This window comes from Cygnus atratus, chromosome 1 (genome assembly GCF_013377495.2).
Source record: "Cygnus atratus isolate AKBS03 ecotype Queensland, Australia chromosome 1, CAtr_DNAZoo_HiC_assembly, whole genome shotgun sequence".
Lineage (NCBI taxonomy): Eukaryota > Metazoa > Chordata > Aves > Anseriformes > Anatidae > Cygnus > Cygnus atratus.
In genome coordinates this window covers 119,797,592-119,822,763 of record NC_066362.1, presented here as the reverse complement: position 1 = coordinate 119,822,763, position 25,172 = coordinate 119,797,592, and the positions used below count along the sequence as shown (strand labels likewise).

General features: G+C 35.0%; 1 protein-coding gene across 1 annotated transcript in view; it reads right to left on the bottom strand.

Moving 5' to 3' along the window:
- Positions 1–25,172, bottom strand: part of CFAP47 (cilia and flagella associated protein 47) — a 308,902-nt gene that overhangs the window by 114,972 nt on the left and 168,758 nt on the right. The gene's annotated exons all lie outside the window — the stretch shown is intronic.

Sequence of the window (25,172 nt, the reverse complement as noted above, 5' to 3'; positions counted from 1 at the left end):
CCCTTCTCACAGGTAACTAGTAATAGGACTAGAGGGAATGACCTCAAGTTGTGCCAGGGGAGGTTCGGGTTGGAAATTAGGAGACATTTCTTCTCAGAAAGAGCAGTCAGGCATTAGAATGGGTTGCCCAGGGAAGTGGTGGCGTCACCATCCCTAGAGGTGTTTAAGAAAAGGTTGGACGTGGAGGGACATGGTTTAGTGGGTGTTATTGGTAGTAGAGTAATGGTTGGATCAGATGATCTTGAAGGTCTTTTCCAACCTTTATGATTCTATGATTCAGTATTTCAAGGTCTATAAAAATGAATATCAATGAGATAAAGACACCATGTGAATATCCCTTAAAGGATTCGGATTCTGGTATGCACATGACCCTGAGTTTAGTCACTAAAAAAAAAAAAAAAAAAAAAAAAAAAGAATACAGAACAGAGATGACTTATGCAAGAAGGGAAGATCCCCCTATATCGAAACAGAACTTGTCACCTGGAACCTAAAATAAAAGTGTTCAACTGAAGACAAAACAAACAAACAAACAAACGAATAAATAAATAAATACCCCACAGCTTGGGATATCACATTGTTTAAGAATGCAGTCAAATTGTAGGATACAACAAAAGTCTGTAAAATTCAGGTACAAAACAACAAAAGAAAATGTCGACAGTAAAGTTCCATTTACACAAGGTTTATAAAGGCAGATAACCAAACCGTTACCTGAGGCCCTACCTCAAGTACTGTGTGCAGGTTTGGGCACCACAGTATAAGGAAATAAAGCTATTAGAGAGTGTCCAAAGGAGGGCTAGAAGAATGGTGAAGGGCCTAGAGGGCAAGACGTATGAGGAGGGGGTGAGGCCCCTTGGTTTGTTCAGCCCAGAGCAGAGCAGGCTGAGGGGAGGCCTCATGGCGGCCTGCAGCTCCCTCACGAGGGGAGCGGAGGGGCAGGCGCTGAGCTCTGCTCTCTGGGGACAGCGACAGGACCCGAGGGAACGGCATGGAGCTGGGACAGGGGAGGGTCAGGCTGGGTGCTAGGGAAAGGTTCTGCATCCAGAGGGTGGTTGGGCACTGGGACAGGCTCCCCAGGGCAGTGGTCATGGCACTGACCCTGACAGAGTTCAAGAAGCCTTTGGACAAGGCTCTCAGACACATGGTCTGATTTTTGGGTGGTCCTGTGCAGAGCCAGGAGTTGGACTCAATGATCCTTCATTGATCACTGAGTGATCAATGGGCCCCTTCCAACTCAGGATATTCTATGATTCTGTGATATGTGCTTCTATACAAACATAAGTCTGAAAATACAGTGTGTGAGCTGGAATACAGGAATTTAAATTATGATGTTGACTTAGCTCCTAATGAGAAACTTGGTGGAAAGGACATAATCAGTAAGAAGAAAGGTAATGATAGGCAATAAAACTATCTGAATGACAGATAATATAAGCTGAGGAATAGCACAATTAAAATTGTTTCCAATAAATAGACATCACATATATCTCCAAATTCCTGCAGGTTAAGTTTCCTTACCTAGAAAGAAAGCACCATATTACTGAGGATGGTAACAGTGACTACAGAACATTATACTGTAGTATAGTAACATAAACTAGAGGATCTCTAAGGCTAGAAAATGTATAAATAAGGAACTACAGTTATTACCTGTAGACCTGAGTAAATGTTACAAGGTGCCATAACTGGATCAACCTATTTTTTTTATTTAAATCTGAAAAATATTCAAAGTCTGGTTTAAGATGTTATCACTGAACAGCAACTTTGTATTAAGTACCAGGATGAAATCGAATTGAATATCATTGTAGGGACAATAAGAAGTAGAAAGAAAAGAAAGAAAAGAAAGAAACAAAAAGAAAGAAAGGGAAGAAAAGAAAGAAAAGGAAAAAAAAGAAAGAAAAGAAAGAAAGAAAGAAAAGAAAGAAAGAAAAGAAAGAAAGAAGAAAAGAGAAAAGAAAAGAAAGAAAGAAAAGAAAGAAAGAAAAGAAAGAAAGAGAAGAAAAGAAAGAAAGAAAAGAAAGAAAGAAAAGAAACAGAAAGATTAACCCCCTATAACATTTCATTTCAGAAAGAAAAAAAGAATAAGAAGGATTAAAAACCAATGAATTAAAAAGTAGTAACCAAAAACTCTGAAGAACAAGCAGGTGTCATGAACATAAAATATACCGTATTAGAAGCTGAATCTTAAATTAATGGAGTATTGTAAGCAAAACAAAACAAACAACAACAAAACTTTAAAGGATGGAAATAGTAACTGATTAAACAGTAGGACAAAGAATTATTAATATAAACCAACACTTTCAAGAATGAATGTCCTATACGAGAGAAATAGAAAAGACCGTAAATTGTTATTTAAGCAGAAAATTAATAAGGCCACATCCCTGCCCCCAAACCTTCAAAAACACTCATGCAAAGAAAAAAAATAATAATAATAATAATTCTTGAGTGACAGCTTGATTAAGACTTTAAAAACTACTAGTAAAATCTTGTCAAACATATCTGAAACTGGCAGCCTGCCAAACTCAGAAGGGCTGATGAATGATCAGGGTGGAAAAAGAGTGCTCAAGTAGGATAAGGCTACAGTAAGAATGCTAAATTAATTCTTTGCAGTAGAGCTCACTGGAGTGGAGTTTAGGGGGCTTCCCATATCCACACTAGAGCTTGTCCTGAGGGGAACAGTCAGAGGGACTCTCCCAAATGGAGGTGTTGGCAGGACGTTTTTGGAGCAGACTGATACAGAAAGAGCAAATCACATGGGCAAGAGAGTCTCTGCCCAAGATTTCAAAAGGAACTCATGTATGAAAGCATGGTAGCTTTCATACCAGTGCATGACCCGTTGCTTAGATTCTTTGTAACTTTCAGTCACAAAGAAATGAAAAGGCAGCAAATGTGCTGCCAATTTTTAGACAGGTCTCTGGGATAAGCTGAGAAATTACAGATGGTGAGTTTGTTTATCTATTCCAAGGAAAATGATTAAGAACCACAAAAAGGAAAAGAAAGCCCAACACACAAACCTATTTGAATTCTCTGACGAAGTCACCAGCTATGTGAACAAAGGACATCTGGTTCATGTAGTACACTAGTTTTCCAAAAATCTAAGATCTCTTCTCAAAGGCTTCTCAGGAATTTAAGATGCCTAACAGGGCAAGTTAAAAGACTGGACTGAGACACAGAAACCAAAGCACAGGAAGAAATTGCTAGTTCTCACCATGAAGAGAGAAAAAGAATGAGGTGAAAATGCCTGCTTTTAGTATTAGAATTCCTTAATTACTTTTTATCCCTAGGACAGGTATTTTTTAGTATCATCCTCCATCTCTGAGAAAATGACCAACTGGAAGCATGTCTCCAATGTGCTTAGTACTTTCCCAGTTTCCCTAATGCATAACCAATCGGTTTGTGGAACATTACTGTTACTTGTCATTGCAGTGCTCTCTTCCAGCAACTTATACATCTATACTTCTCCTGAGAGCTCTTTTTCCATATAGACTTAAAGCTTTCTTTAGTGTTTCTGATGACAGATTTTTCCTTTGCAATCTTAAATTTCCTAAATCAATTTTCTGTACTTCGTAATTACCATAATGTAGAAGTTACAGTCTACTTGCATTTTTCTTCTTTTACATACAAATTCATTGGTTCTTCATACAAGTTGCTTAAAAATACTCTAATTCCTGACTCTGACACCACAAGCAAAGCTTTTAGGTCAAGTTGCTTTCTTTATGGTTTTGACAACAAGTATCTTGATCTATAAGGGTGCCTTTTTTGTTGTTGTTGTTAAGAAAATCTTAATTCCTATTTACATTTTTATCCCTTTGTATCTTTAGATCCATTTCTCTTTTGACTCATAACAGTTTTAGGAAATCAAGCTCTTTTTTCTTGAAACCCAAAATGAACTACATAGCCGAGAGTTTACCTTTCTGTAAAAAAGTTATCGTATTTGGTAGGGAATATCTTGTACACATATTTAAATGGCATTACATATTTTTAGATAGTTTAGGTCATACTATTATTTACATAACACCTTCAACAGGCACTTCCCTAAATTAAATGTTTTATTTAAACACTTTTCTTAGCAAATGGAAACAACCTGGCAATTCTCTGCTTAAGGAGGATCTTTCAGTGTATTTTTTCAGCTGAACTCTTTACTAAACATACATTCCTAGAAGTAATGTTTAGTATCACTCCTTGAAGTTGTATAAACTTTGATATTCTGTCAGCTTATACTCAGTAAAAACATGGCTGAATGGTTGCTTTGGTTATGCATTTGCATTGTCAAAAATATAAAGCCTGGGGCTTTGTTCCCTCTAAGCCTTAAACCTGATACAAAATAGTGACTTTATAGATGAGTTTCACCTCAGGTCTTTATCCATATAATGTATTTGAATGGCTAGCACAAAGACAATTTATTTCAAGTATACTCATTCTCAAGGTATTACAGCCTAATTTTACTGTGAATTTCGTCTCTTGCCAAGGAAATTTACAAGATAGAACCTAGTTCTTAACCTTGGGGATACTCAGAAGTCGCTTCAAAAGTTATCGAATCTTCAAAAGCATTAGCTCTGTGAAAAAAAAAATTACATAAGCAGATTAAAGTCACAACTATTGCTCTTGAACTTTCCTTAACTTGTAGAATGGTGTTTATGTTTCAAATGTGAAGAACTATTTGCACAACTGAAAATAAGCCTAGTTAGAACTTCATTTGCTAACATATAGAGCAGAAGGTTAGGGGCTTTGGCACTTCTTACTTTTATTCTTCTCTTTCATTCTTTCTTTTGTTTGTTTGTTTTTCCCCTAAGATTTTTATTTACCAGGGAGTAGACCTTGGAAAACAAGGCTGAAACATCATGGGCAATGATGGAGATATCTCTCATGCTGAAAAGGAGATGATTTATTCCCCTCTTTCCTCCCATGTTTTTCTGACCCCTGAGTGGTGTTTGCTTAGTCCAAGCCCATTTCTTGTACTCTTGCACCTGTCAAATGCTTCAGTGAACAGATGCAGTCACGTTTATTTCCTAGAATTCAGACTTTTGCATCAACCAATAGAAGCAGATGAGTCTTCATAAATGCCAGAAATGGTGCAAGGTGAAAGTGGCTGGAAATATGCCTTTTTCTTTATTTTCTATTATGAATAGGGAAAAAGTAGAACAGAGTAAGAGCATAAACTCTTTTCTTTAGACAGTTTGCTGCTAACTTGTTGATCTGATGAAAACTGAGCCTGGTAACTTTGCTATCAATGGATGGGAATGATTAAACTAAGACTTCATCGGTCACTCTCAGAAGCTGGCTAGTAAGGTTACTGACAGTCCTCTCCTTTCCCCATACCCCTGTTCCCACCCTGCTAGCAGTGCGTAAACATTTACCACATATTTGTAGATTTTGCTGATCACTGACAATGAATTTGCTACCCTAACCAAATCCCTTTGTTTGAATGCAGAGAACCTATCATGAGATTGCAATTTAACACACCATTTATGTCACCTAAACTAGCAGGCCAGAGCTTATGGCAATGTAAAATGATCCTAAATGTCTTCTTAAAAAATCTAAAGTTAAAAGTCATTAGACTGCAAGAGCCATCATTAAAAAGGGCAATCTTCAAACATTAGTTAGGAAACAAATCCAGACGTCTTTCATTTAATCTGGTACCAGTCCCAAGGTAGATGAAATCAGGTCAAATATTTTGGAATTTTATGTTGACAAGAAATTTGGCATGACAACGTTTATCGTCATGGCAAGTTCTAGTTGCATTCTGGTAAGCATTTAATGGCTGCTCCTAACCACCCTTTCCCATACAACTTGACGTTACCCTTTTTAAAAGGAGAAGTATAAACGAATACATTAGATATAATTGCAGGTAGCAAAGTAAAAATGTAAATTTGTAATTACCCAGCCTGTCTTTTTGGAATCTGATGTTGATTACAACTGTTGCTTTTGTGTGCATTGTGGTTTTGTTTTTGTTCCTGTTGCTTTGTTTTTATACTGTGGCTTTTAAGTGTGCCTTTTTTCCATGTCTAAATTTTTAAACAACATTCTTATAAATATCAGAACTGCCAAACAGAAAATACTCACAGGCCAATATTATATCTGTTTCTGTTTTCTACACACATTTAAAAACAGGCACTAGAAATAGATACTTTTGCTCTCTATCCCAGAAAATGTTTATTGTAACACAAAAATATTCCAAGATGATGTCTTTTCCCTCACGTAAGACATTTCAGTTCATAATGTGACATCCTTACAACTCTGCCAATGACTCAAAACAAAGAATACCACTGCAAACACAAGCATATATACACACCTACTTTACACAACTACATTTCTAAACTTGCATTGATAATTTTAATGCATTTGAAGTCTTTTCTCAGGGCCAGAGCACAGTGCTTTTGTTAGGAGATAAATCTGTTTTGACTTCAGGCCTGTATTTCTTTATCATCTAACTCTGTGGTTTCATTGACAGAAAAACCCTTACCCTGCTTCATGCAACCATCAGGTCATGATCTTGTCAGATTTCGTGAAACAAAAAAAAAACTAAGTTTGTTCAGCACTTCAGAGGGAAATCACCAGTAACAAATAGGATTAAGCAGAAATATTCTGAACATACAAATGCATTTATATAAACATTTAATGTCCACTGTCTTCTCTTGATTCTCTTTACTCTTGACAGTTATGGTTAAGCATCTGTCATTAATGGTTAGGACCATTGGTTAGGACCAGCATCCTTCATGCCAGCTCAAATTCAAACAGCATCACTGTAAAATATCTTTTTTTTTTTTTGAGCTTTGTCTGATTATTTTTTTTTTTTACCTTAGAGGAGGCGAGTGTGGGGATTAGGCTCATCTCCCAAGCATCAAGTGATAAGATGAGGGGAAATGGCCTCAGGTTGCACCAGGGGAGGTTTAGGCTGGATTTTAGAAGAAATTCATACACTGAAAGGGCTGTGTGGCATTGGAATAGGCTGCCCAGGAAAGTGATTGAGCCACCATCCACGAAGACCTTCAAGAAATGTGAAGATTTAAAAGTTCATAGCATGGTTTAGTGGTGGATTTCTCAGTACTAGGTTAAAGGTTGGACCAGATGATCTTAGAGGTTCTTTCCAACCTGAATGATTCTAAGATTTAGGTGGATACCCTAAATATTGCTCTCATAGTGTAAAACTGTACTTTATAGAACATAAAATATAAATATATAAATATAAAAAGACATTTTACTTAATCCCCCTACAATATGTAAATAGGTAATCATTTTCAATATGAAAATGATCCCTGCTAGGACAGGAAATATGAAAATTTAGACTTCTTTCTGCCCATATGCAAACACATATGAGTAACCTCACTAGAGTCATCTCTAAAAGACAAGAGCTGTTGCTCATGAAATAAGATCAGCTATAAATACATATCATATTTATTTAGTTGTCTTATTAGATGTAGAATAAAGATTTTTTAAATATAAATTAATTTCAAACAGATCAAGCTATTAAGCAGATTTGATGATTTATATTGTTCATTTTTCAAGTTTGACTGGCCTTAGAAATCTAAGAGTTATACTAAAAAGACCTAACATTTCTTCTTTACACTTTTCCTGACAATTTAAGTTTCTCTACCATGTTATATTTATACTTAACATTTTTAACATAATGTTTCTTCCAACTTATTTAATATAAGCCTCAACATTTATGCCAAATACATAACTAGTTACAATAGTCTGTCCAAAGACATATAAAAACCATATGTTTTTCAATAAGGTTTTGGATAGCTTTTTTTATATCTAGTGTCTCTAGATAAATCTAATTAGTTCATTTGCCTCAGGTGAAAAGTGTAATCTTTCTGATTCATTAGACCCATCACTCCACTAAAAACTAGTTATAAATTAAATCCTATTTTAACTGGCTCTAGACATCTCAGATTTAGTTTTCACGTGTAGAAAGTGTGAACCTAATTTAAGGAGAAAGCTAACACTAACACATCATGAGAATGTTGCAACCCTATTATGTTAGAAGCTCAAAATGATGCAAAAAGGCAGACGCTAATATTCATTTTTACTATGCGTGGAATAGCTCATCCTTGGAAAGGCAATACATCTATGTTCTCTTCTTCCAATGAAGTAATTAATTTAAAGTCGTCACCTTTCGGCTTGAGCCCATCCCAGTTTTCACATCTAAGGGATATACTTTTTTTTTTGGTAAATGTAAATATTATGTATAGCTTTTTAAAATGCTTTTGCATTCCATGGCAAGACAAACTGTGCTCTAGAATGCTATTTTATGCAAATGAACATATTTGAGTAACCTTAGCCTGTCAATGAATGTTCATTTATTGTAATACTTACAACATTGTTTGAAATAATATTTGTTCCTCAAACATTAATCATGTTTGTACAGGACATAATATACATCTATATGTACATAAATATACTTATAAGTTGCTTAGAGCAACCTTCATAAATTTACAGTTGGCTACAAATATATCTTTCGTAGCAAACCTAGTTCATAGAGAGGGACAGTACTAACGTGACATTGAGGTTGAAAGATTACATTAGTTTGTGCACCTTCTTCAGAGCTGATGTATGAAAGTGGTACACTTCAAAATGCTGCAATTTAAAATGACATTATAATATGTTCATACATAAAAATATATTTAATATTGAAAGAATTCAAAATTTTTGGTTTAATATACATATAGGCAGGATTGATGAAGAAGGGAATTCTACAAGAGGGAAATCTACAAACTAGGGCACGGTTCCTTTTCTTTAGTATTGTCCTAAACTAGATAATGACTGTAACTCCAAAGGCTCTTGATACTTGGGAAACTATGGAAACAGAAGTGAGAACAATTTTGTAAAAAGTAAAATGAGGATCACATTTTGGCCCTAGGAATTAGCTGTGACCACCAGGAAACAAAGCTCTGAAAATGTCTTCTCTCTTCTAAGGCAGATTCCCAGAACCACTCTATTTTTCTTCTCCCTTCAAAACTATGTTCTCAGAAGAATGTCACCACTTTATGGTGGCAACTTTGACGTCACTGTCCAATGATTGTTACTCCCTTTCCCTAACTTTTCTCCAAAAGTGTAAGAAGAAGAGAATTTTTACCACCACAGACAGCTTATTTCAAATAAATGGACAACCAGTGCTGTTGCCAGCTTCCATTTTTGAAGCTGTCTTCCCTTCCATGCTATTACTATCAGCGTGGTATGGTGTCTTAGCACCATTTTTCAGCCAGCCTCCTTTACTCCATAAAGACACTTTATTATTTCCATCTCTCAAGTAACAGCTTAAAAAATATATCCAGCAGATCATCTAGATGATTTGCAAAACAGAAAATATCCCTTTAATTCAGAATGTTCTTGATGTTCTTCATCAAATCTCAACACCCTAACGTGATGACATCACAGCCCTCCCTTCTCCCTTGCAGCTGGGTGATAAAAAGTAAATATGGCAAATATGGCTATTCCCCTTCTACAGTGGCTTTTTTCTGTTTCCAGTTGTATTGTTTTCTACACTTCTCCAGGGCATATACATTTCATGAAATTAGCTTGCTTCTATTAGAAACTTCTATTGGCTAGATACAGACCTGTCGGTACACACTGGGACAGAAATCAAGGTCTGACATGGTTCATGTGGAGTTCTTTTCCTGAGGAAACTGTGGCATGGGGAGTAAACTCAGAGCATATGCCAGTGTATCACCCAGATACCAGCCACCTATGACACAAGTAAATACACCCATGCACAATCAAAATCTCTAGCTGACACAAAACTAGAGTTCCTGGCACTCTGCTAATACATGCAAAGCTTGGACTACAGTCCCAAGAAGAAGCAATGCCAAGCATATCCACGTCAGTCAATTTCCTAATCCAACTCACATAAGTTACTCACTAACCTTCCCTGCTCCCACTTACTTTATTCAAATTTTAAAATGGCCCAAAATTTTTAAGATTTTTTCCAAAGCACTAGTGATTTTTCTTCGTTTGCCCTATTCGGCTTTATTTTGACTGAATTTCTTTGTTTGTTTGTTTGTTTATTTAACTCTTTGTCTGCCTATTCAGCTAAAAATTGGAAAGTCAAAGTCTTCCCCTGCAACTTGCTCTCTGTGGATGAACCTATAAGGTCTCAGATAAGGAATAGAAAGATTAATGTTTATTCCTATTATGCTGGCCTATAAAGCTGCTAAAGGTGATCATGGAAAATAGGTTCCCTAAACTTCCCCAGGGGCTCTCTGGAGGGTTAGGACAATTGCCACTACTCTCCAAGAATGCATACCAGAACAATATAAACCATTTAATGAAGAATGGAATGGGAAAGAGAACAGAAGGGAAAGGCATGTCTTCTGTCAATTCAGCAGAAAAGCTACCAATATTGGTAAGTTACAAATAAGGATGGAGTAAAATAACTCATTTTTTTTCCTTTTTTTTTTCCTTCTGCATCTTTGCATAAATAGTATTCACTATTAGGTTTAGTATAGCATCGCACATTTAAAGTGGGTATGAAATGTGACTTACACTTGGAAATCATTTGCCAGGTGAACAGCTTGGGTAAGCTGTGTGACAGACATTTTAACACATCTGAAAAAGTATAGCCAGCTCAGAAGTCATGTACACACAGTCACGGTTGATATACCCTTGGCACAGTAGGTTAAGTTGTACTCTGAGACAATTTCCAGTCCTAAAGTTCCTTAAAATGGTTCTCAAGTGATAAATACAAAAAATATAAAATGCAGGCATTTATACATATAATAAGTATTATTGCTCCAGTGAGAGAAAACCTAATTGGTCATAGTTTTTAGGGAGTTTTGTTTGTTTGTTTGTTTTAGTAGGTAGTATTGTTATACTACATAAAATTCCTTCATAAAGAAATCATTTAGGCTACTAAGATGTCTTTGACATAATGGACAAAAACAAAATATAACACATATGAACTGAAGCCAGAAAAATTCAAATATGAAAGCAGAATGATTTTATAACTGGTAAAAATCCTCATGACTGAAACAATGTGCCAATGCATAATTAATGTTTTTTTGAACTTTTATTTCAGTCAAACACAAATTATTGAATGAAATATGAGTAAAACACAATGCCCTGTGACAGGCAGAAGATCAGATTAGCTGGAGAAAAAGAAAAGGCAGCAGAAAAGCAGCCCATTCTTTGTAATTAGCATTCTTGTATCTCAGAAGCATGCTCACATACATGGCATAGCAAACCTCTCAGTTTCAAGTCTTAGCAGCTAAAGCCTGTTAGAATTTCTTTAAAAATTCTCCAGCTGTTGTGCTCTCTAAACGTAATATGCTGTGGTGAAAGATACTTCCATCAGTTAAATGTTCTATATCATGAAATTCCAAGTCATATTCTATTATTGTCAATACAAAAAGAATCAAAACAAGCTTACTGAAGATAAAGCTACTCCAGTTTTATACTAGTGTTGCGTCACACAAGCAAGTAACCACTCTTACAAATTGTTCCACATGGAAGGTATTAAAAGGTACACTCTATCTAGCAGTGTTCCTTTTCATTCTAGAGGCAAATGAAATTGAATCAACTGGATTATAGGAATTACCTTGTAATTTACAAACTACTGTCATCTTTCTTTAGAACAGAGTAAGAGGGTAGTTAACATAGATTTTTCTTAAGGCACATGTTTACTCCACTGTAACCCATTAACGGGAATATATATTGTTCAGGTATGAGAGAAGCTCAATGTTCTGTTTCTCTTTTTTCTTTAAATGTTAAACTATTTAAAAGCTATACTTCCTAATTTAGAGTCAAACAGCATTGCACAAGTGAAAAATAAATTACTTTATTTCCCTATATGTTTGCATCTCTCAGCTTGGAACTCACCAGCTTTTCAAAATATTTAAAAAGACTCCCCAAAATGGTTAGCACTACATATCCTCATTTTGAATATAGAACTTCATTAAAATTCAAAGATTTTACCCCTTCTAGCTACCAGGAAGCTAACTTAACAACATTTCCTGGAATATACGTGAATTTCTAATTGAACCTTTAACTATGAGCCAACTTTGATTTTATTATAGAAATCTACAAGAAACTACAGTGAAAAGACCGCTCAACAGGGTTCACTTCTAAGTTCTCTATCATGCTTCAGCAGGCTAATCCGATGTAGATGCATTTAAAAACCATGCTAAATCTGGAAGAATGTCTTTTTCTTATGTGAAGATAAGCCAAGAGTACAGAAGTTATACACATGCAGCCTACTGAGGAATTCCTGACCACCATTCATTACAAAATTTGTTATTCTGTATTTAACAGAAAAAAATTACTTTTATCTATATTACAGCTGGTATGGCAATAATATGAAATTAATCTAAGGTGTTTTATCGGTCCTAATATAGTCTTACAGTAGCATTTCCTACAAACACAGTTAGGAAAATGCAAAGGCATTGAATCTGACAAGTATCCATTTATTCTCACTCAACATCACACTTCTATCTTGATAGAAACCTTTTAATCAAGTTTACTGCCACATAACTATACATTTGACCTTGTCCTTGTAACTCAAGACAAAAAGGCAAGACAAAGAAACAACATACACATGCACACAAAATCAAGATAATTCTACAATATGCGCTCCCTGAAGAAGATACTATCAAGTACAATTTTTTGATCACTTCCTGACCTCTTTAACACATTTCTGTTGAGCACCTAAAATTCTTGGTTATTTTAGAAGAACAATGTTTATTTCTCTAACATCCATAAAACAGAAAATTACTTATATGAAATAGAATCCTGATCACAACGATTAAGTAGAACGATTTTCATTAGATTTCAGCCAAACACATTGTAGAGTTGTGTGAGCAATTTGTTTACAATAAAATAAGAAATGACGCCAAATTCCATTAATCTTTGAGTAGAAGAGCTTTATGCTTACATATTTATACACTACATAAAACTAACTCTTCATTAATTTCATGGATATTATTTTTCATATTTATAGATGCTGAACTTTATCTCCCTATCTTCTTTACAACAGGAAGCATAGATTGTAACACTGATAAAGGCTGTTCTTACTAATTGCTCAATATGTTGGTAGATAAGTAAAGTCTAGTAAACTGTTAAACCCAGAGAGTTTAGTTAAAGCAATCCTCTAAATCCTTCTGACATTGGATGAAAATTAGTATATACACTATGAAAGTAGAACCAATCTTCCTAAATAATATAGGCTCAGTTATACGGTTTACCGGGAATGCTAATCATATTCTTACAATTAACTCTAATTTGCCAAAAAAAGCAAAAGCCTTTGTAAACATCCCCCTCACCTCCCAAAAAAACAAAAACAAACAAACAAACAAAAAAAACAGGGATTACTATTATTGTACTAACTCAAGTGCAGCTTTTTCATGAGGCTTCCCATTATTAGAAATTACATTTTTTTAAATATGCACGAAATCCAAGACTGAAATAACAGGTATATAAGGAACCATGATGCATTCCCAATTGAAAATGACTGAACAGAAATTCACATATGCAATTTCCTATGTTTCATATACACTATACACATTAAAAATCAAACCAACAACAACAACCAAAAAAACCCCACATATCTATCTTGCTAGGTTTTGTGTCCTGCCCATTATTTAGTACTGCATATATCTACAATAGTGACATACAAAATACTTATGTTAAATGCTTTTTCTTTATCTGCTTCTGTAAAATATCTGTTACGCAACAAGCATGGTTTACCACAACTACAATGTGTCTATTATGTGAAGCCTGTACAAAAACCATGTGTTTTAAAATATTGTCCTGGTTTCAGCTAGGACAGAGTTAATTTTCCTCCTAGTAGCTGGCAGGGTGTTATGTTTTGGATTAGGATGAGAAGAGCGCTGATAACATGCTGATGTTTTAATTGTTGCAGAGCAGTGCTTACACCAAGCCAAGGACTTTTCAGCTTCTCGCTCTGTCCTGCTAGCGAGCAGGCTGGGGGTGCAGCAGGAGCTGGGAGGGGACAGACCCAGGACAGCTGACCCAAACTGGCCAAAGGGGTATTCCATACCATCTGACGTCATGCTGAACAATATATAGGGGTGGCTAGCCAGGGGGTGGGGGGGCGGCTGCTCGGGGATAGGCTGGGCATCGGTCAATGGGTGGTGAGCAATTGCATTGTGCATCACTTGTTTCATACACATTATTATTATTAGCCTTATTATTATTATTATTATTGTTATTATTATTTTCCTGTCTTAATAAACTGTCTATCTCAACTCACAGGCTTCACTTTCCCGTTTCTCTCCCCCATCCCAGAGAGGGAGGGGGGAGGGTGAGCGAACGGCTGTGTGGTGTATAGCTGCCAGCCGGGTTAAACCACAACAAATATGCATTTTACAGTTCAAAGCAATGCAATAATAATTGCCATATTGTACAGCAAGTAACAGTCATTTGAGTGCAATATCTTATCACTTTCAAATAACAGTAACAATATTTGTATATATTCTAGAAGAGGGAATTTTACATGGTTGTATTTAGTAATCTTGAAGGTCTTTTCCAACCTAGATGATTCTATGATTCCATATTTTTCTCATAATGATGCTTACATCTTTCTATTTAGAATGAAGAATTCTATCTTCCTTAAAAAGAAGTAAATAGCATTTGGTGTCATTCAGTATGAAGAAACAAACAAACAAAACAAACACCAAACCTTCAAATAGCAATTCCAATTATCTTCTTAACTTGCATTAGCAGAATGCTACCTTCTATATTTACAGTGCCACAAAGCTTTTGCATCCACAGTTTCATACAATACCCTGTAACTTCTTAAGTTTTTCAAAGAAACCATGACACCCGTGGAAGGTGAAAAAGAGCTAGATATCTCAGAGAAAAATAAATATTTGGAAATAAGTAATTTATAACCTGGAAACAAAGGGGATGAATGAGATACCATACCTACAAAAATATTATGGCAAACAAAGCATTTTTGAAGATGCCATTTTTGTAATAGCATCTTTGTACAACAGTTTTCTTCCATTTTCTCAGTCCTCATGTCAAAGATGCCTCAAATAAACCAAAACTGATTTTTGAAGTTAAACAGGTTAAACAGGAAGTTAAAAAAAAAAAAAAAAAGGAAATTAAAGAGAAAAAAAAAAAAAGATTTTCCTCACTGAGCTTGGGAACCCCTTTTGGATCCTTAAGAATTACCCATTCAAACCACTTTCTCTAAATGTATGGACTGGCCCCAGTGGCACCTGAGAATGTACAACTTCAGTCAATTTACTTTTTTTTTTTTCCTGGAATTACTGTATTTTCTAAACTTGTAGTTCTCCTATCCTGGAGAATCATAGTATCCTAGTATGTATCCCACGTACCCCTGCATCCCAATAGGGCTGAAAAACATTCTGATTCTTATTTTGATCACTGCTTAGAAATAGGTTGTGAAAGGTATTTCAGTTGCAATCAGACCAACATGACCTGATTCAAAACGCAGATTCAAAACATATAGGACACAAGAACTCCTACGGTACTTTCTCACATTTTTGCCTGTTTGCCTCTTCATCTACCTGTAGAAAAGCAAGGATCATATGAAAGATCCTTGAGATGAGATCTACAGTTTATCACTTATAAATCAGGCTTTTAATAAACCACAAGTTACATACACGACATTATAAGGAGTATCAAGAAAAAATGTTGCACAATCTCTCCATAAATTTATTGGTAGCAAGTAGAGGAAAGGAAACAAACAAATCAGTCAAAAAAGAAGCATGAGATTCAGATTTGTCTAGTCTTGGAAAAATATAGGTCAAAAGTTCAGTGGAACAAAGTAAATATAGCTTATTGCAAAACAGAAAAGGGTAAAAAAAGGACCTTTCCACAGAAATAAACAAGCATGTTTTGGGGACTCAAAATAACAGTCTAAAATAATCATGCCTGAAAAGAAATACTTTAACTACATTTGTCAAGGGAAAGAATATTTATGGATTTGAAAGGTTACCATAGACAGTCAAACTAATATTCAGTAAACTTTAATACGAGATCTGACAGATGCTTCAAGGTAAAGGAAAAGGATCTGCCAGACTTTTCAATGCAAAACAGCTCAGATTTTGGATGTGAACTGAAATGTGATATTTAACAGACAAGGTAATGATACCAGAAAGTATCTTCTAAAGTACTTTCTCAGTTCACAAAAAAAAAAACAAAGTGACTGCTAGCTGGATACATTCTGGGATCTGACATCTCATTTACCTATTGACGGATCGTTGGTGCATAAACTCTAATACACACATACAAACCATTTAAATATAAAATTTAACACATTTCTTAATACATACACCCTCTGATTTTGTATGGTTTGAACACATATTCAGTAACACCTTAGCAAACTTAAATATTGCAATAATACATTTTAATTAATATTTTAAGCACAAAAGAAGTAAAAACTGGAAATAATATCACTATGGCAATCATTTCTGTTAATATTCTAACAGCATTCCAATTATTTTTTCATGTTTATACCTCTATAATTTCATTAAGATATATTAAATGAGCAATTACTACAATCCATATTATAAATTTGACAACTCACGATGTTGTTTGCATTTTTATCTCCTCTAAAGTTTCTTTCTGCTTACTCAAAAATACCTCTTTCACAGAGAAAGTTCTATAGCAAAATCAGTGCCAAATGCAATAACCAGTAATAAATAATGCCTTGAAAGTGTATCCAAATCTAATTATACTTTTTACATACACATACTCTCACCCTCTAACGATAGTGCATAAAGTGCCATCTGTCTTTTGCCACAATGTGAAACAATGCTTCACTAATATTTATAATTTCTTAAATATGTTAAGAACAATTAGGGTTCTGCTATTGCCACAGAGAAAGCAAAGGGAAAATTTTGAGAGAGACAGTAGACATCACAACAAATAAATCACTGCAATGGACAAAAAACATCAATTGCATACTCAGTAAAAATGTCAGAGTGGACCTTTTCTGGTTACTATCTCATAACTGAATGAATGAGAATTCAGGAACATCCAGTGTTTGGGATGAACTAAGAGCCAAAACTCTATATAGACCATTTATTTTGCAGCTGCTATAGAAATAAAAGTCCATAGCAAATTCCAGCAGCAGCCTACGGAATGAACAAGAGGATCTGAATATGAGAGAAATTCACCCATGAAAAAACAGCTAGGTGAACTTACAGTTCTTTACTTACAAAAATGACTTACATAGCTAGAATTACCTAATCACAAATATAAGTCCTTAGGAACAATGTGGTTATAGGTCCAAAGGCAGACAATGGCAGTAGTATGCGGTGCAAACTTGTCTACTTACGAAAGTATAGCCCTACTTGTATTAGGATTATTAAAATAATATGTGAAGGAGCCCTATAGTGGAGAGAAAAAAATAAATTAGATCGAACTGATAAATGTGGTTTATTTCCTCCTGTTGGAAACTAATATGCCTCCTGTTATCTTAAGAACATAATTGTTGTAATTAATATTTCTGAGCTATTTCATTTTCAGAAACTTGCAATATATATACACAGTGTGTGTATACATTTTATATATATATGTATGTATATATATATATATATATATACATACTTATATGTAGTTGGATTGCCCTGTCAGGCCCTAAGAATTTCAATTCCAATTCCTTACTCTGCCTAAGAGACTAAACACACACCTTACAGGAAATTGCTTGCACCCATAAGCAACAAGTTATTCTAAGCAATTGCTTTTAGCAAATCTTGTTGATGTTCCTGTAATTGGAATGTATCTGTAATGTTTAGAGTTGTGTAATAGATTTAAGTAATTATTTAGACAGGTTAAAAACATGAAGGACTTTAATAAATCACATATTTGAATTGAACTCCACTTCTTGTGAAATGACCCAAATATTAAGTTGTAAAGTTTGACTTTTTCTTGTTTTCTGGCACAATATGTACTTTCACAGCTCACAGCAATTGAAACAGTATGAATAGGGGAGACTGGTAGGGACCTTCCCTCTGTCCTCTCCTCACCCCGTTATTTTCTGTCCTAAGCAGACTTATGCCTCTGTTTCATGACTATTACGTATTCTCTGTGTGTTTATGACTGATAATATGCTAAGGGGTAAAATGAGAATTCTCTGTAAGCATGACAAAGTAGGAAAGGCATATGATGACATAGATAAAGAGCATCTCATACACTCAAACCTAATAGCAAGGGCATTGACTGCAAAGAAACTACTGCTGGTGCTGGTTTATTTACTATTTTGTTTCAGAAAGGTTATTTTATAGATCACTCAATGTTTTGTCACAGACATCTAGGAAAGGGTTTATACTTAGGCCTCTCACATTAGCCTTGCTGCTGAATAGTAGACTAGAAGGGGAGGAAATTCCAGTGTGGTTATACTGTGCCATTTCAATTCAGCAAGGTGCAAGACATGCCTGTTATATCACCAGTGAACTTACGAGGGACAGAGAGAAGACCAGAGCATATCTAGCCAGGTAACCATGACAACTACACCCATTCTTCTACACAGTTTTTTTCCGAATATTTGTATTAAATTGGCTACTAATTGACAAAATTCTGTATACATATAAATACTTGAGATCTGCCAGACATGACAGAAGGAACGTGTTTCTCGGTAATAGAGCTTATTGTTAATTTGTTATTACAACTACAGACTATTAGAACAAGCAATATGCATATCCCAGACATTTTTAATTAGGTAAGAAAATTTAATCTGTTTATATGCAAATGCAATCCTGCATGCTACGGCATCCAATAGATGTACAGGTTTACAAATAGAGTGACTTATTTGTGGTTATGGTAGCATAGCAATATTAAAACACCTGCTGCATGAAGGATGATGTAACCTAAAATTCACAAGCAGCCTTACTGCAAGCAATTGCAAACTGCTTTTGTTATTAATTTTAAATGGGCTATCATGTTTAGTTTGCACAGATTTTTAATTGCACACATACCATGCCCCACAAAATTCCATGTGGGCCATAGGTCCTTGAAGCATTGCTACTTCTGAACTGTTTCAAAACAACATGTTAGTTTATTAGTGGAATCAAGCTGTTCTGAGTTTCAAAAGGGCACAGGAAAATGCATAACACTTAGCAGACTGCAGTACTGCAGAAGAGCACCTACTGAGAAAGCTAATAATAATTGAACATTCTTTTTGACAAAGGAAAAAAGGATAAAACAGTCGAATCCTTAATGTTCTACATATGCCAAACCATCCGCACTAGCTTAAGTATAGCTGCAAATGAGAAAAAGCTAGCAAAAACAAACAAAAAAAGCATCTCTGGTTGGCAGTTTACATTTTCAAATATGCATGCCATTTACATGGGGACTATTTTCTTTCAATATTTGTTCTGTAATTTTCTTTTTTTCTGAAGATGGAGACTTTAAACAAACTAATCTGAAGCTGGAGCACGATATACTTGAACATACAGCATGCAGATTATACTGAAAAATAGCTTTACTACACAATCAAAATTTATTAGGTAGATAACTCAAGATGATTTTTAAGATATTCCTGTGGTTTTGTTTTATGTTGGCAAGATATTAATTCTGCAAATAAATATGTATAAATATATAAATATGTAAATATTGTATAGCAATTATACCTTTAGAAGTACATGAATTATACCCTTAAAGGTATATTAACCATATTATTCTATTAATTCAGATTAAATCCTAACATCTACCATTGCACTCAGTTCTTATGATCTTTTTTAAAATTTCACACAAAGAAATGTAAACCTATATTTTAAATTGTCACCAACCTGAGTGCTATTTTCCTCTTAATAGCCTTTAACAGCTGCTAGAACAAAGAAAATTTTTCATTGTCTTCCTTACATGAATGCCCTCCGAGTGCTGCCACAGATGTTCAGTTCTCAGAGACTGATTTCAAGCCTGACGGTTCAGAAGGACCATATATGTAAATATCATTACCTTTCCAATGTGTTGCTTTGTCAATGAACCCACTTGGAAGCAGTTTCTAAAGACAATGGGAAGCACACTAAACTGTCAAGAAGGCATAGCATGAAGACTACAATTATAAATCCTTAGACTATGAAATGTCCCTTGTCATTGAAAGCCTGGTTGAAAGACAAATAAGCTTTAAAAAAGATAATTAAAGCAGGCTTTGCCAAAATGAATGCCTGGCCTAACCATTAAGCCATTACAAAAAGCTTAGGCCAATTTGCAAGCAGTGCATCTTTTTGATGCTGTGCCTTCCAACTACAAAGAAATTCAAAAACTTGGCAATGGCATAAACATGTAAATGCAGTGCATAAGAATAATGCAATACAAAGCATAATCTTTTGGTAAAAGTAATGCTCAAGGCAAACAGATTAAGACAAGAGCACATGAAAAATTCCTGTGTTGCACTTTCTGCATCTGTAGATCTCAGTTCTGAGAGATATCGCCAATAGCAGGAACAATAAAAACTGTTGCTCAAGTGCCAGCTCTGTGCTGCGACTTAGTGCTGGAGAGAGAGAGAGACAGAGATTCTGGAAAAGGAAAAGGTGGATTTGCAGCTGCAACGCATATCTTAGTTATTGCACTAACTGCACCAACTTGACATTCTCAGCTCTTCTTCAGAGAAGGTGCTGGATCAAACTCCTGTGGGTGGCTGAGCTGCTCTAGCAAAAACTGAGCCAAGCATCCTCCACATTGCCCACATGCAACACAGCAAAGAGCACTACACAACGGCAACTGTCTAAGGGTAATTCTGTTTAAGAAGCTGCTATGGACTGTGTACTCAAAACAATTTCCTCCACCTTGAAAGGAAATTTTGACAAGTGTACGAGGTGTCAGAGCATTTGGTCAGACTGTGAAACAACTATATATTAAAGACTAATATTTACAGATGATTTCACCACTTTTTTTTTCCTAAGAATATCTAAAGAGATGTCTCATACAAAAGATCAGCTGCATCCTACTTTCAGTCAGCAGCCACTTGGTCTCTGTTTACTTTTGGATCCCATGAGAAAACAAATAAATGAGGAGCTCTTCTCTTGGAAGACAGAAATAGGAATTTCCAGTTCTTTCCAAAGCATATCAGTGAACAAAGAGGCAATCTCTATCACTACTTCTGTGCTGCAGACATTTTTCTGATTATTTTTTTCTCCTGGTGCAAAGCAACAAAAAGAGGATTTGTCATAAGGATTTCTGTAGCAATGGTTTTCATTGCAAGCAGTAAATGCACTTCTTTTTTAACTGCATCTGCAGTGAACTACAGGAGAAAAAAAAATCTTGAACAAATTACAGTATCATTAGTAGGAAGAGCATTATGAGCAATGTTGGTAGGAATGTTGAAAGGAATATACGAAAACTATTTTAGAAAGAAAAAGCTAAATATTTATATATATATATATATATGTATTTATATGATGCATATTTTTGAGTACCTGAAGACTGTATTGAATGTTAGATGTGTATAACAAGGTAGCTGTTGCTAGTATGTTTTAAAATAATATTTTCTACTGATTGACAGCAAGACAAAAATTTTTGGTTTACATGTTTTTATCATTAGAGACCTTCTATAGCTTTATTCAGCTATAGATGACCTCACATTTGTTTTGGTTTCAAGTCCATTTAGTTTTTCTCTAGGAGCCCACTATTTTCTGTTACCCGAGAATAGTAACAGTAGCTACAGGGATTCTCAGCTTTCAGATGCACTCCCTCAGCCTTTGATGCCTCTGGTGAAATGCAAGCCATTCCTGCAAGTGGTTTGCATTCTACTAAAGGTGTGCAGCCTGCAATTGAGAAATCCTATATTTAACACTGAACTACATCTCAGAAATATCCTTCATTCTACTCTGATGAGTCATAAGAAAAATTCATTTTTTATGAAAAACTGCAGTAACAATACCTGTGCAAAAGAAAACTGCTTAGGACAAAGCTAAGCCTCCATCAGTTCCTCTTTGAAGTAAGTTCAGAAAATGACTATTACCACTATATAATTTAGATGACACTTTGCCACCTTCTATCTCTATTTAGCCATTTTCAGCTGATACTTTCCCCAGTTGTAAAAGTTATAGATGTCTAGTACAAATGAAAGGTTGTGATGGAAGATGATGTTTTGCGTAAAGATTAGAAGCAGTCAGTTGATTTAAAGCTGAGGGGGAAGCTTGTTGTTCCTAGGATGCGTACATTGTAAGGCTGTATTTTCTGTATTGAAGACAAAAATTATATTATTTGGCAATGCTCTTTCAGGGAAGGGTCATTTCATATCCTACTTTAAGTCTACTTTAGAAAGTAAACATAATGATCTCCTAAACATTGTTAACCATGCGAAACTTGAGTTAGTACATTTTACTACAAATGCATAAGGTTATAGTAAGACTAAGATATAACTGTATGGTAGCACAGTGACAGCAAAAAATGAAAACTGAAAGATAAGATATAGTAACTTGATGCAGCCATATACCAATATACTGCAGATTACTCCAAGTACCTATGGGACCCAGTGTTCTGTATTGATTTTATCCATGTAAATTATTCTGCAGTGAAAAAGGGAACTGAGTTGGAGCAGATCACCTGGCTCCTCTCAGCTAGTGAAGAGACTGATCATCTACCTCCATATTTAAAAATTATATATCAAATTCATAAGTCAGTTTCACACAACAAGTGACAAAACCAAATGAACAAATGACTTATCAGTAACAATAACAAAAAAAAAACAGTGAATTTTCTTTGAATTTACTGCCTACCACCCTCAATTCACATCATCGGTGATTTGGTTGGTATTGAGAAATCCACTCATTTATTCTCTTTTCAGTTACTTTCAGTTACGGATTCTACCAGTTTTGCATGTCTGGTTCCTAACTTCGCAAAGCCTAAATATCTCATAAGCAGAGGTGTTTAGTTTAGATAACAGATAATTAAATTCATAAACATTTACAAGCTTCCCCTTTTCAGCAGAGATTTGGAAATCACCTCCAATATGACCCTGGTTCTTGCATCACTTTAGATACATCTTTTATGATTAATTTCCCCTAACATTACGAAATCTGCTAATTCTCACCTCTACTGCATTGTCTATATTTATCACCTTAACTTAATTTCAATTTAAATCCTTCTTCTGTAAACTTCTTTTGATGCATTGTAAGAGTTTTAATGTCACCTATGTCCATGTTTTTGTACAAGAAAATTTAAATTAAAAAGCAGTTGTAGGAGAACACAAGGAAATACTCTTGAAACCTCAAAAGCAGTGAATGCTAATTAGTGATTCAACTGTGGCTGTTCCTACCCAGATTCAAGACTGCACTTCTCTTTACTGAACTTCACGATGTTCCTATCAGACAGAATCACAGAATCATCTAGGTTGGAAGAGACCTCCAAGATCACCGAGTCCAACCTCTGACCTCAAACTAACAAGTCCTCCACTAAACAATACCACTAAGCTCTAAATCTAAACGTCTTTTAAAGACCACTTCTCCAGCCTGTCAAGGTCCCTCCTGATGGCAGCAAGACCCTCTGGTGTAGCAGTCACTCCTCCCACCTGAAAACTTGCTGAGGGTACACTCTGTCCCATCATCCAGATCATTAATGAAAATGTTAAACAGAGCTGGACCTAGTATTGACCACTGGGGCACATTGGTATTTACTGCCTCTGACTATACTTTGCACCACTGATCATCACTCTCTGGGCCCAGTGGTTCAGACAGTTTTAAATTCACCTCACTGTTGGCTTATTCAGTCCATACTTCAGCTTCTCTGAACACAGGGTCAAATGCCTCACTGAAGCTGAGGCAGATAATATCTACTACTCTCCCCTCCAACCACCAGGCCAGTCATTAAAGACCTTCAGAAGGATTTTAAAAGAAAGGACGAAAAAGTCCTTAAGAAAGAGAAAGTCCTCTTTCTAAGGACTTTGTCTTAATTCTAGCTCTCTTTATGCCAGTATTAAGAAGAAAAAAAAAAAAAAAACTACTGTTCAACATGACTAGTGTTCCCTTTAAACATACTACACAAAAGAACTGAATCTATACTGTCCTCATATAATTCTTCATATTTTTTGTTGTTTTTGTTTACTGATTTAGCTTATTTTTTCCCCTTGGCTTCAAAAATCCTATATTTAATATTTCCAGACTTCTTTTCAATCCCTTGTTCCTCCATTCATCAAACAATGACTTGTCTTTTGCTTTTTTCTGAAAATTATATCACTATGGCAATAGCGTTATCTGTATCATAAGTATTACTGAAAAAGATCAGTTCATTTGTCACTTTATTTTCTTTGTGAACGTTTTCTGTCTCTTTTTGAAAGGAGACTAACCATAGAATTATAGATGTAGGCCTTCTGCATCATTCTCTTCCACTTCTATTCCTTTTCCTATTTTAAACTCACATTGTATTGCCAAATATTGACAAAACAATATTTTAGAAGATCTAATTTTGTCTAAGAGCTACATAACCACAGAAGACATTTTACTATCTTTAGTTAGTTTTAATTGTAGCTGTTAAAAAAAAAAAAAAATCGACTACACGTCACAAAGCTAAGTACATCATCAATCTGAGCTGGGTAAAAAAAAAAAAAGTAGTTAAAAATTCACACAATCTATTTAGCGAAACCCAATGTGGTAGTGAATCTGGTAAATTAAAAAGACAATGCATATCCATCAACAGGGCTCTGACTTGTGAGTAAAAAAGTGGATTTTTGTAATACTACCCACCATTAAGCTACCGTATGATCAGGGAGAATGACTTCAGTTTTCTGAGCTTCTGCGTTCTGTCTCTCTCTTGTCTATACAGATTGTAAATTCTTGGGATTGCTTCATATCAGAGATGGGATATTAACCTCTGAATCATTATTTAGAATGATAGAATGATCATTATTTTAGAGGTGTATTTAACATTTTGTTAAATACATTCACACTGGACTAACTCAAATTAAATAATAATTTTATTAATAATTAAATTAGCTTTTGATTATTTTTTAAAACTAGATAAAATGCATTAAAATGAAATTATAACTGCCAAGAAAGCAGAGAGATCTTCACCTGCAAGCTCTTCCCAATTTCCTTAAAACTAAATCTTTGTTAAAACACCACCTGATGTAGGTTAAAAAGAATTTTCCCCAATAGCTTTCCCTGTGACTAATACACTTATCTAACATAAAGCTTGATAATTTAAATACGCTCCAGATTAAATATTAAAAACATAAATAGGACAGTTCTGTAACTAAAGCTTTATTTGCAAATGTGAAGAAAAAGAAGATATTGGTTTAGAAACAAACAAAT